Genomic DNA, 13538 nt, shown 5'->3' on the forward strand with positions numbered 1-13538 from the left:
GGCTCATCTTCACATTAGTGGTGGAAGAGTTGGTGCAATCCCTTCTCTGAAGCCCAAGTCCTCTCCTGACACTGTTGTAACTGTAGAGGCTTTTGTGCCAACTCTCAGGAGCTTTGACTCTGGCAGGGCGTGGGGCCAGGGCAGGCCATGGTAACTTCCCACATTTAGCCCCTCCGACCTCACTTGGGGCTCCCCTCACTGGCTTTACAGACTGAGTATCCTTCTTTCTTCCTCCTGAATTAATGTTATTAACAGAGTGTTGTAGGGAGGGGTAGGAGGACTATAGGATGTGAAACCTTCAGCATCACCTGTGAGGCCTTAGCTTCTCTTGCATCACTTCTCTGCAAGAAGTCCCTGAGGCCAGGGTTGCCCTGATTCCTGCCCAGCTCTCAGGTTCCATGGGACTACCTTCCTCTGCCCAATGGAGATGACATTGGATGCCTCTCCCAGCCCCCAAGCAAGTGGCACCAAATTTGTCGGGTCAAGTGAGAGGGGAAATCAACATTAGAGTTGATGATTTCAAAATTAATGTCTCTAGCTGTGACTCCCCTTCCTGGGCTCCAGATTTGGATCACCAATTGCTTACTTAGAATCTCTACTTCCATGTCTAATGGGCATCTATCTTATACTTAGGATGGCCAAAATAAAACTCTTGAGTCTGGCTTCCTCCCTACACTTTTTTTGTTTCCTCTAGTCTTACCTATTCTGTAAGTGGCATCACCATCTACTCAGTTGATCAAGCACCAAATCTCAGTACTCCTTGATTCCTATCTTCCTCTTACCCTACATTCAAGTCATTAGCAACTCTTGCCAGAAAGTCTTTCAAAATATACCCTGAACCAGAATGCTTTTTACCACCTGCACTCCTACCACTCTAGTCCCAGTTTGAGTCACTGACAAGCTTCCTAACTGCCTCCACTCTTAATCCCTCCAGCAACTCTTCCATAGAACGGAGTGAGATGTTCAAAAGGCAAATCACATTTCTTTGCTCCCTTGCTTAAAACCCCTAAGGCTTCCTACTGCACTTAGATTACCTCCTAAAGATAAGGTCCTGTCTGATCTGATCTCGGCCTACTTAGATCCTACCTCCTACCACTGTCTCCTTCTCTCTGTGTCGGTCACATACTGACATAACCTCATTGTGTCTCTCATTTTAATTCTCATCATGCTCAACCTTTCTGCAATGCTTGGTACTCCCTTCCTTCCGTGGGTTCTGCAGTGTGCCACAATCACCTGGTTTCTTCCCACTCCTGTAATGTTCCCTTCCAGTTTCTTTCTTTGCTCCTTCTCTTAAATGTTACTGTTCTAAAGATCTCCTTGCTTCCCCCTTTGTGTTACTAGTTTCTGAGTAGCCTCATGGCTTCAGTTCCATTTATAAAATCTACCAGGAACTCCCCAAATCTTAACACTCTTGAACTTCAAGTTTTCAGTTACTTATTAGACATCTTGAGTTGTTCTTCCGTGGGTGCTTCAAGCTCGCTGGGTCCCAAACAGAACTATTCCTACCTGCCTCCTATCTTCCCTTCGTAGTTTTACATCTCCCCCTAGGCAACCTGGTTATATAAGCTTGGAGCCTGAATGTTACCCTTAAATTTTCATTCTGCCTCCACTCCTGCATGCAGGTCTTACCAAGTCCTGTGAGAGTTAGGGGTGCAGAGCCCACAGGACAAGGGGCTTGTTTATGACCATCAGAGAGTAGAGTTGGGGCCTGTTTGCTCCTGCATGGAAGGGGGTCCGGTTATCTGTCCCTGTCATCTTCCCATTTTTTTTCTACTTCCACATAGCTGGAGAGAGATGCCTTCCTGGGTCCTTGCTTTTGTAGAATATCAAACAAGGACTGGGATAGCCCTTGGGGAAAGATCATTTAGGTCTGCGACTCTCTGGTCACAGTCCAGTGGGTCCAGCCCAGATCAGCAGGCCTAGACTTTTCTGTTGGGATATCAAGCCAAAGCCCTGGCCTGCAAAAGTCTGTATTTATTCTCTGTGCAGCCGTTGCTGAGGGAACTCAAAGGGCTGCTGGGTGAGGACTGGCTCAGGCAGGTATGTGTTGTTGATCTGCTCTTTGGCGGGCGGTGGTGGAGGGGAGTCGGGGGCATGGGAGTCCTGTTGTGTAGCATTTGCTGACCTTTGTAGTATAAATGGGCTTCTCAGGTGGTGCTAATGGTAAAGAACCTGCCTGCCAATGCAGGAGATAGAAGAGACTCAGGTTTAACCCCTGGGTTGGGAAGATCCCCTGGAGGAGGGCACAGCAATCCATTCCAGTGTTCTTGCCTGAAGAATCCTATGGACAGAGGAGCCTGGTGGGCTGCAGTCCAGTGGGTCACAAAGAGCTGGAGAAGACTGAAGCGACTTAGCACGCATGCACATGGTATAAATACTCCAGGAATTTCCCTGGTGGTCCAGTGGTTACTTCCAATGCAGAGAGTGCAAGTTCAATCCCTGGTCGGGGAAATAAGATCCCATGAGCCACGCGGTAAAAACACACACACACACACACAATACAAAAGAACCCAAGACCTGCACAATAGCCAATTTCAAGCTACTCATGTGATGTGCTCCTTCCCTGTCCCTCCCAGATTTCCCAATGTTGTCATTTTAAATCCGGTCAGAAAGCCTGGGGGAGACAGCTTTGGGCACTTGGTTTCTCCATCTCCCCGCCTCTTTCCCAACTTTGCCAAGCTTCTCTCTAGAATCCTTTTTGCATTGACACCTGGGGCAGTGTGTGGAAACACTGTGTTTTCCTCATATCTTCTTCAGTGTTAATGTTTGCCATTGCCATTGTTGACAAATGGTATCTCCTTATTTAGAACTTTTTCTGAAGCTCAGATTTGCTTTTATTCTTTCCCTGCTTAAAACCCTCTCATGATCCTTTGGACCAAGGCTCACCTCTTGATGCTGAAGTAGAAGCCCTTTGTCTCTCTTAGTCTCATTCCTGACCCTCTCCGTCACTTCCTCTTTCCCAAATGCGATCCCTTTCCCTGAACACAAAACCCTCCAGAACCTCTCAACCTATTGGAACTGTCTTTGTGATTCAAGACTTGTCCCGAATCATTACTTTTTGGGACTCTTCTCTGCCAACTAAATGTAATGGGCTTTTGGGAGGTGGGGGGACTCTAACTTTAAAAGAAAAATGCAGTGTCACATTCCTTTCAGAGGCCTTGATCAGAAACAACTGGGCGAGCCTTTGGGCCTAGGAAGGATTTAGAGAACTAATTTGCCAAATATGAGATTCATGAGAATTTTGAAGCATATAGTGGTAACTCTAGAGAAGAAGAAGGAGGGCTAGTAAATGAAAGATAGCAGCCCGAGGAAAAGATGTCTTCACCAGGGGGAAATTTCAGTAGAAGGGCTATTGGAGGAAAATTTTAGAACAATGAAGCCTAATACTCAGTTTTAAGTTTACTCCTTCTTTTGTGAAAGCTTAGCTTCCCTAAAGCATACTATTGGTACAGGAATTCTATCCACAAAAACTTACATGGTGTTTTAGAAACAAAGGGAAAAAGGTGACAATATCTGAGGAATCAAGAGACAATGGCAGCCACAGAAAGTGAGCAAGAAAGTGACGAAAAATTTAGCAAGAGCAGGAATTCAGACTGAGAGGCAATCATGAGGATGTACTGAAGTCCTAGTCAAAATAGAGATGGGTATGGACTTTCCAGAGGATGTGGAGTAGGGACAGGGCTGTTCTGATTGGATGTAAAGGGAAAAGATGGCCTCAAAGGGTTGAAAGCCTTGAGGATATTTGGGTTACACACACATTCTTTCCTTCCTTTGAGTCCCCCGAGAATTTTGCACCACTACTGGGGTGTTTTACATATAAACAGCCATGCATACCTTTGCCTTTGCTAGACAAGATGTCAGCTCCGCTTAGAGGGCACCATCATTTTATACTCATGCTTCCTGGGGTAAAAAAGCTAGATGGGGTGGGCCAGCCTCTTCCTCTCTAATTCCGTCTCATCAGCTACCACTAAAGAATATTTGCTGTTTGCCAGCCCTGTGCTAACGCACTGTCTCATTACATCACATGAGGAATTGATTATATGCCCTTCTTCTGGGACTTCCCTGACAGCTCAGCTGGTAAAGAATCCACCTGCAATGCAGGAGATCCTGGTTCAATTCCTGGGTTGGGAAGATCCGCTGAAGATGGAATAGGCTACCCACTCCAGTGTTCTTGGGATTCCCTGGTGGCTCAGCTGGTAAAGAATCTGTCTGCAATGTGGGAGACCTGGGTTTGATCCTTGGTTTGGGAAGATCCCCTGGAGAAGGGAAATGCTACCCACTCCAGTATTTTGGCCTGAATAATTCTATGGACTGTATGGTCCATGGGGTCACAAAGAGTCAGACACAACTGAGCGATTTTCACTTTCACACTTTCTTACCTGGCAGGAGAAAACCAAGACTGAAATGGATTAACTGAGTTGTCCAAAGTCACGATTCAGGGGTAGAGCTGAGATTTGAATTCAGGTCTGTCTGACTCCAAAGCCTGTTCTTATAACTTCTACCTGGATACCTCTAATGTGGACTACTGTTTCCATCACTACATTCGCTTACAGTAAGTCCCCTACATATGAAACTTCAGTTTGAGGACTTTCAATGATGCAAACATGCATCTGGTTCCAGCAAGGGACTAGAACCTGTGTCATCAATGTCAGCTGTAAGTGAAAGTGCAGCTTGCCCTCCGTCTCCTGTGGCTGACAGTCCTTCAGCTCTGCCATCTCCCACCTCCACTCCCTCCTCCAGTCAGTAACTCTTCTGGCCTGTTCACTCGATGCAAATCACTGTATGTTAGCTGTTGTACTGTACTACTGCACTTTTCAAGGAACTGTGTTGTAAGATTAAAAATGTTTATTTTTTGTGTTTTTATGTATTATTTGTGTGAAAAGTATTATAAACCTATTCTAGTACAGTGCTATATAGCTGATTGCTTTAGTTGGGCACCTTGGCTAACTCTGTTGGACTTTACAAACAAATTGGACTTCTGAATGTGTTCTCGGAAAGGAATTTGCTCGTATGCAGGGGACTTAATATTGTGTATTTAATATTTAATATTGTGTGCCTGGCACAGGGCCACACTAGGCCAGGATCTCCCACAGGATGAGGCTGGGTTGAAAATAGGCATCAGGAGAGACTTAATTCAAGTGAAAGGGCAAAGGATCCCTAGGTACCCACCAGTGATTCCAAGCGAGAGAGCTTCTGGAGACCCAGTTTGCTTAGCCCTCTGTTCTCCTGAGCTGCTGGGCTCTTTCTGAATCCATGTTTCCTGCTCAGGAAACATGAGGACCAGACCACTCCGGCCAGACTCTGGGAGAGGGCCTAGGGTGAGATAAGAGATGCACAACCCACGACAGGAGCCTGAGCTGCCCAGAGGCCAGGCAGGAAATCACCCTTTCCTTGGGGCTGAGAGGGGAATGACTCAGGGCTGATGGGTGGGAGTTCCGTTTTTGCAGCCCAGGCAGGCTGCAGCGAAGCCTCTTGGGCAAAGCGCTTGGGTTTGCCTTCCCCATAGCTGCCAGCCTAATGAGGCTTTAAGAGGCGTGCCTTGGCCTTCCTTCTTCCGCTTTCCATCATTTCCCTGGAAACAAGTTTGTGCTGTTGGTCTGGTCTCTTGCTCCAATGCTTATCCAACCCAGGTCAGCCCCTGTGGGAATGCAGCTGCTGAAAGACGCGGTGAAGACCACAGCTAGACAGGACTGGGGCAGGTGGGGCTAAGAGGCCGGGTGCTTTGGCTTGAAATTCTTATTTGCAGTGGCATCCTGGGTCCTATGGTGCCAAGTGGACATGTGAGCTCTTCTGTTGGGGAGGGTACCCTTGGGGCCTGCCCTTAGCCCAGGACCTGGCATGCAGTATGCGATCAAAGTATTGGTGTTGGATTTGCAAGTTTGTATTGGGGGACAGGGAAGGCTGGCATGCTGCATGTGGTCCATGGGATCGCAAAGAGTTGGACATGACTTAGCGGCTGAACAACAACAACAATCATACCTCAGCTGGGCCCTTTCTCCTGTGCCAGAGAAGCACCATAGCGCTGTGGCTAACAGAAAGATTCTGGATCCAAAATTCTCAGTTTGAATCCCAACTCTGCCATTTAATAACTACCAGACTCTAGTTAAGTTACTTAACCTCTCAGACTTGCTGTCTCTTCTGTTAAATGGGAATGATAATAATAGTACCAACCTAATAGGGTTGTTGAAGATTAAAGGAATTAATATATGCCAAGTTCTTGGGACAGTGCTTGGCAACTAAGTATCATGGAAGTTGTTGTTCAGTCACTAAGTTGTGTTCAACTCTTTGCGACCCCATGGACTGCAGCATGCTGGGCTCCCCTGTCCTCCACTGTCTCCCAGAGTTTGCTCGAATTCATGTCCGTTGACTCAGTGATGTTATCTAACCATCTCATCCTCTGCCAGCCCCTTCTCCTTCTGCTTTCTATCTTTCCCAGCATGAGGGCCTTTTCCAATGAGTTACCTCTTCGCATCAAACAGTCAAAGTATTGGAGTTTCAGCTTCAACATCAGTCCCTCCAATGAACACCCAGGACTGATCTCCTTTAGGATGGACTGGTTGAATCTCCTTGCAGTCCAAGGGACTCCCAAGAGTCTTCTCCAACACCACAGTTCAAAAGCATCAATTCTTTGACACTCAGCCTTCTTTACGTTTCAACTCTCACATCTGTACATGACTACCAGGAAAAACATAGTTTTGACTATACGGACCTTTGCTGGCAAAGTCATATCTCTGCTTTTTTCAAATTTCTTTCTTTTAAAAAAATTTAATTTATTTTTTAATTGAAGGATACTTGCTTTACAGAATTGTGTTGGTTTCTGCCAAACATCAATAGCAGTATATATATGTCCCCCCCCTCCTGAACCTTCATCCCATCTCCCTTACCATCACACCCCTCTAGGTTGTTACAGAGCTCTGGTATCAGTTCCTTGAGTCATCCAGCAAATTCCCATTAGCTGTCTATTTTACGTATGGTAATGTAAGTTTCCATGTTACTCTCTCCATATATCCCACCCTTTCCTTCCTTGCTCCCCCTGTGTGTCTATAAGTCTGTTCTCTATGTCCATGTCTCCATTACTGCCCTGCAAATAATTTCATCAGTACCATCTTTCTAGATTCCATATATGTGTTAGTATACAATATTTGTTTTTCTCTGTCTGACTTACTTTAATCTGTATAATAAGATCCACCTTATAAGAACTGACTCAAATGTGTTTCTTTTTATGGATGAGTAATATTCCATCATATATATACACATCACAGCTTCCTTATCCATTCATCTGTTAATGGACATGTAGGTTGCTTCCATGTTCTAGCTATTGTAAATAGTGCTGTGATGTACATTGGGGTACATGTGCCTTTTTCAATTTTGGTTTCCTCAGGGTATATGCCTAGTAGTGGGATTGCTGGGTCATATGGTGGTTTTATTCCTGGTTTTTTAAGGAATCGCTATACTGTCTTCCATAGTAGCTATATCAGTTTACATTCCTACCAACCGTGCAAGAGAGTTCCCTTTTCACCACACCCTCTCCAGCATTTATTGTTTGTAGACTTTTAGGTGATAGCCATTCTGATTGGGTGTGAGGTGATATCTCATTGTAGTTTTGATTTGCATTTCTCTAATAATTAGTGATGTTGAGCATCTTTTCATGTGTTTGTTAGCCATCTGTATGTCTTCTTTGGAAAAAAATCTGTTTAGGTCTTTCCCCCACTTTTTGATTGGGTGTACCTCTGCTTTTTAATATGCTGTCTAGGTTTATTCTAGCTTTCCTTCTAAGCAGCAAGTGTCTTTTAATTTCATGGCTGCAATCATCATCCACAGTGATTTTGGAGCCCAGGAAAATAAAATTTGTTGCTGCTTTTACTTTTCCCCCTTCTATTTGCCATAGAGTGAAGGACTGGATGCCATGATCTTAGTTACTTTTTAATGTTGAGTTTAAAGCTGTTTTTTGTTCTTTTAGTGACTGGCACTTCCAGTAACTCAGTCATCTAAACAGAAGTGTGGCAATCATCCTAGATGCCTTCCTTTTCCTTCCACACCCTTATTCAACCCTTGCCCGGTCTTTCACCCAAGTATTTCTTCCAGCTCATCACCACACCATCACATCTTCACTCTCTCTCTCTCTTTTTTAATAGCTTTATTGGGATATAATTCACATACCATAAAATTTGCCCAACTAAGTGTGTAACTCAATGGCTTTTAGTATACTTTAGTGTTTATATGAAATTACAGTCAATTTTAGATAATTGTTATCTCCTCAAAAAGAAATTCTGTATCTTTTAGCTCTGGCCTTTATATCCTTCCATCTTTCTCCCAGTCCTAAGCAACTTGCAATTCACTGACTGTCTCTAAAGACTTGTCTGTTCTGGACTCTTCAAATAAGTGAAATACAAACAAGTACAATATTAGTCTGTTTGTGACTGGTTTCTCTTATGTGGTATTTTCAAGGTTCATGCATGTTATAGAGTACATCAGTACTTCATTCCCTTTTAATGGTTGAATAATATTCAACTGTATGGATATACCATGTTTTGTTTACCCATTCATCAGCTGATAGACATTTGGATTGTTCCTACTTTGGGTCTAATATGAATAATGCTTCTACAACCATTCATGCACAGTTTCATGTAGGCCTATGTTTCATTTCTCTTGGGTATATACCTAGAAATGGAAGTGTGAGGTGCTATGGGAATTTTATGCTTAATTATTTGAGGAACTACTATTTTCCAAAGAGGCTATGCCATTTTACGTTTCCACCAGCAATGTATGAGGGTTCTGATTTCTTCTTGCCAACTCGTTATTATTTAACTTTTGGTTATAGCCATCATAGTAGATATGAAGTGGTATCTCCTTATAGTTTTTTAAAAAAGTTTTATTGTAGCGTAGTTGATTTATGATGTTGTATTAATTTCTGCTGTAAAGTGACTCAGTTACACATATTCTTTTTCATATTTTTCCATTATGGTTTTCACAGGATATTGAATATAGTTCCTTGTGCTATACAGAAGACTTTGTTGTTTATCTATCCTATATATTTATAATAGTTTACATCTTCTAATCCCAAACTCCTAATCCTTCTCTCCCCCTCACAACTCTCCTTATAGTTTTGCTTTGAATTTTCCTGATGACTAATACTGTTGAATATATTTTATGTGCAAATGTCCATTCAGAGCCTTTGCTCACTTAAAAAATTGAAATATTTGCCTTTATTGTTGAGTTGTAATACTTCTTTATGGGGCTTCCCAGGTGGCAGTGGTAAAGAAACTGCCTGCCAATGCAGGAGACACAGAAGACATGGGTTCACTCCCTGAGTCAGGAAGATTCCCTGGAGCAGGAAACAGCAACCCACTCCAGTGTTCTTGCCTGGAAAATGCCATGGAGAGAGGAGCCTGGTGGGCTACAGTCCATGGGGTCACAAAGAGTCAGACATGACTGAGCGACTGAGCAGTCCACACTTCTTTATATTGGGTTGGCCAAAAAGTTCATTTGGGTTTTTCTGTAAGATCTTATGGAAAAATCTGAGCGAACTTTTTGACCAAGTCAATGTATCTTAGATACAAGTCCCTTATCAGTTATGTGCTTTGTAAATATTTTTTTACCATTGTGTGTGTTGTCCTCTTGATAATGTCCTTTGATACACCAAGGTTTTCAACTTTGATAAAGTCTATTTATTTTTAATTTTGTTACTTGTACTTTTTGAGGTAATGAAGATTTACCCCTATGTTTTCTTTTAAGGGTTTTATAGTTTCAGCTCTTGCATTTAGGTATTTGATCCAGTTTAAGTTTGTTTATGGTATTTGGGTATAGGTCCAATTCATTCTTTTGCATGTGGCTATTCAGTGTCCCAATGGCATTTGTTGAAGATTTTTCTTTCCCCGTTGAATGGTTTCAGCACCTTTGTTAAAAACTAGTTGAGAAAAAAAACAAAAACAAAAAAAGAAAAAAAACCCCAAAAACTAGTTGACCATAGACACCTGAGTTACTTTCTGGACTCTCAATTCTATTCTGTTGATCTATCTGTATATCCTTACATCGGTACCATTAATTTTTATTGCTTTGTAGTAAGTTTTAGAGATTAGGAAGAATCATTCCTCCAAATTTGTTCTTTTTCAGCATTGTTTTTGCTAATCTGTGTCGCTTGAAGTTCTCATATGAATTTTAGAATAAGCTTGTCAATTTCTACTAAGAAGCCAGTTAGTATTCTGATAGGGATTGCATTGAATCTATAGATCAATTTGGGCAGTACTATTATCTTAACAATACTAAGTCTTCTAATTCATGAACATGAGATGTTTTTCCATTTATTTAGCAGTGGTTTAATTTCTTTAAGTGATGTTTTATAGTTTTCAGACTATGTTTTGCATGCCAAATTTATTCCTAAGTATTTTATTCTTTTTAGTGCCATTATAGGTGGAATTGTTTTCTTATTTCATTTTCAGTTTGTTCATTGCAAGTGTATAAAAGAAAACTGCTTTTTGTATATAAATCTCATGTTCTGCAACCTTGCTGAACTCATTTATTAGTTCTAATAGTTTTTTAGTGGATTCCTTAGAATTTCCTGGATACATGATCATGTTATTCTCAAATAGGGACAGGTTTACTTCATCCTTTACAATTTGGATGCTGTTTATTTTTCTTGCACATCTGCTCTAGCTAGAACCTCCAGTACAGTGTTGAATAGAAGTGGGAAAACAGATATCTTTGTCTTGTTTCTTCCTTTTCTTAGACGGAAAGCATTCATTAAGCATGACGTGGATTTTTGTAAATACCCTGTATTAGGTTGATGAAGTTTCCGTTTACTCTTAGTTTTAGTTTCTTTTTTTAAACATGAAAGTGTGTTGGATTTTGTCTAATGCTTTTTCTGTGCCTTTAAGATGATCATGCATTCATATTATACTAACTTGTTTTTGGATGCTAAACCAACCTTGTACACCTGGGATAAATCCCACTTGGTTATGTTATATAATCCTTTTTATATCTTGTTGGATTCTGTTTGCTAGTATTTTCTTGAGAATTTTTTGTGTCCATATTCATAAGCTATATTGGCTCACTGTTTTCTTGTGATATCTTTGTCTGCTTTGGATATCAGGGTAATACTGGTCTTACAGAATGAATTGGGAACTATTCTTTCTTCTATTTTTGAAGAGTTTGTGAATAGTTTGTACTTATTTTTTAAGCATTTGGTAGAATTTACCAGTGAAGTCATCTGGGCACGGGCTTTTCTCTGTAGGTTGCTTTCTTATTACTAATTTAATCTCTTTACTTGTCCTAAGTCTATTAAAAATGCCTATTTTTTCTTGAGTCAATTTTGGTAGTTCCTGTCTTTCTAGGAGTTTGTTTATTTTTTTAAAATTATTTATTTGTTTATGGCCTAGCTGGTTCTTGATGCTGCGCACACAGGCTTTCTCTAGTTGTGGTGAGTGGGGGCTACTCTCTAGTTGCAGCGTGGACTTCTCACTGCGGCGGCTTCTCTTGCTGTGAAGCACAGGCTCTAGGTGAGCAGGCTTCAGTAGGTGTGGCTCTCAGGCTTAGTTGCCCCATAAGTGTGATCTTCCCAGACCAGGGACTGAACCTGTGTCCCCTACAGAGGAAACCTGGAATCTTAACCACTGGACCACAAGGGAAGTTCCAGGTATTTGTCTGTTTTATTGAAGGTTTCTAATTTATAGGCATGTCCTCACCTTGTTCGTCTATAATCCATTCTCTACATATTGGCTAGTGATATTTAAAAAAATGCAAAACTGATCATGACTTACCCCTACATCCAGTTCTTTTATGGCTGACCTTTGCCCTAAGGATAAAGACCCATATCCTTAATAGTGCCTAAGGTTCAGCACAGGCTGGCCTGTGTCACCTCTCTGGGGTCATTACCCTCACAGAGCTATGTTCTCCCTTTGTTCCAGCCACAGGGAACTGTTTGCAGCTCTTGAACGTACCAAATATTACAGGTGTTGTTTCCTCTGCCAGAGGTTTCCTTCTGTCAAGTTCCTGCTTCTTCTTCACAGCCCATACTAAAATGTCACTTTTCCTGGAAAAGCTTTCCTGACTGTGTCTCCTTTCTATGTATCCCCTAGGTCCCCCTCCTGCTCCTACGGCATACACCATTGTATTTTAGTTTGTTTACATATCTGTCGTCCCACAAGGGCATCTTTGTTTATATGTTGGTCCCTATCAGAGATAACTTTTTAATTCTTCCATCCTGGACCTGGAAATAGCCCTGCAATAGATCAGAAATGGAATTTCATCCAAGTAAATGCCATCCCCCCTAGCATGCATAGCTTCCCGTTTACTCCAGTTAATTTCTTCTTCTTAAAGTCAGCTCCACTCTCTTAGCACTCAAGTCTTTTTGGAGGACACCCCTCCCCCAACCTCCCGTATTTGTATATAATGTTATCAGCTGACACTTACTGAATACTACTTCCAAGGTTCAGTGCTGTGATCCCATTCAGTGCTAACAACAGGGAGGTACCTATTATGAACTCCATTTTTCAGAGGACAGAGCTGAAGCTCAGAGAGGTTAAGTGAGTTGACCAAGGTCACACAGACAGTAAGTGATAAAGCCAGGCTTGGACATGGTCTATGTGATTCCACAAACTATGCTCTTAACCACAATGTTATGCTATGCTATGGCTTTTTTGATTTTATCTGATTCTCTGAAAAAAATGTGAGAAGCAAGATGTCTTGTTCTTTAAGGAGCAGTGGGAGAGAAAGCTGAGGCCAGCAGTGACAGATCAAAAGGATGGGCAGACCTGAAGGCCACACAGCAGGGGGTAGTGATGTGGGACTAGCTTTCAGGACAGGGAGCACCTCCCCAAACACTGAGAGACTCTGAAGAAGGCACAGGTATCCTGCTGTGACTGACTGAAGTTGGAAATGATTTCTGCCTGCTTCCTTTGGGGCCCACAAGCTGGGCAGTACCAAGCCAGGGAAGGTTGCCTAGAGACAAAAGGAAATTGGGAGCTCCAGACAGGCCAGACTCTGTCTGGTGCTCAGGTGTCAGTCTGAACTGAGGCTGGGCTAGAGCCGATGCTGGGAGGGACTGTTTGCACAGAGCAAAGAACCCTAGACTGGCAGCTATCTAGGGAGACATACTGGTAGTAGAGGCTGGAGAACAGGTAAGAGACTAGGGGAAAACCAGGCTTCTCACTATGATAGTGATGTGGGGGAGTGATTATGAAGTGAAGGTCACTCAGTCGTGTCTGACTCTTTGTGACCCCATGCACTATACAGTCCATGGAATTCTCCAGGCCAGAATACTGGAGTGGGTAGCCTTTCCCTTCTCCAGAGGATTTTCCCAATCCAGGGATTGAACCAGGGTCTCCTGCATTGCAGGCAGATTCTTTATCAACTAAGCTATCAGGGAAGCCCGATGTGGGAGAGGTGTATGTGTAAAATGGGTCTTTCAGGATGTCTCCCATCAGGGAGGGCTTGAAATAATGACAGTGAAACAAGGGAGAGAATTTATTTTCTTGGAAAGTCCAATTTCTTCCTCTTTGGTTTAACTTTTCCCTGGGGTTGACCAGCAGTAAAAGGTAGAC

The sequence above is a fragment of the Cervus elaphus genome, chromosome 20, assembly GCF_910594005.1.
Source record: "Cervus elaphus chromosome 20, mCerEla1.1, whole genome shotgun sequence".
In the NCBI taxonomy this organism is placed as follows: Eukaryota; Metazoa; Chordata; class Mammalia; order Artiodactyla; family Cervidae; genus Cervus; species Cervus elaphus.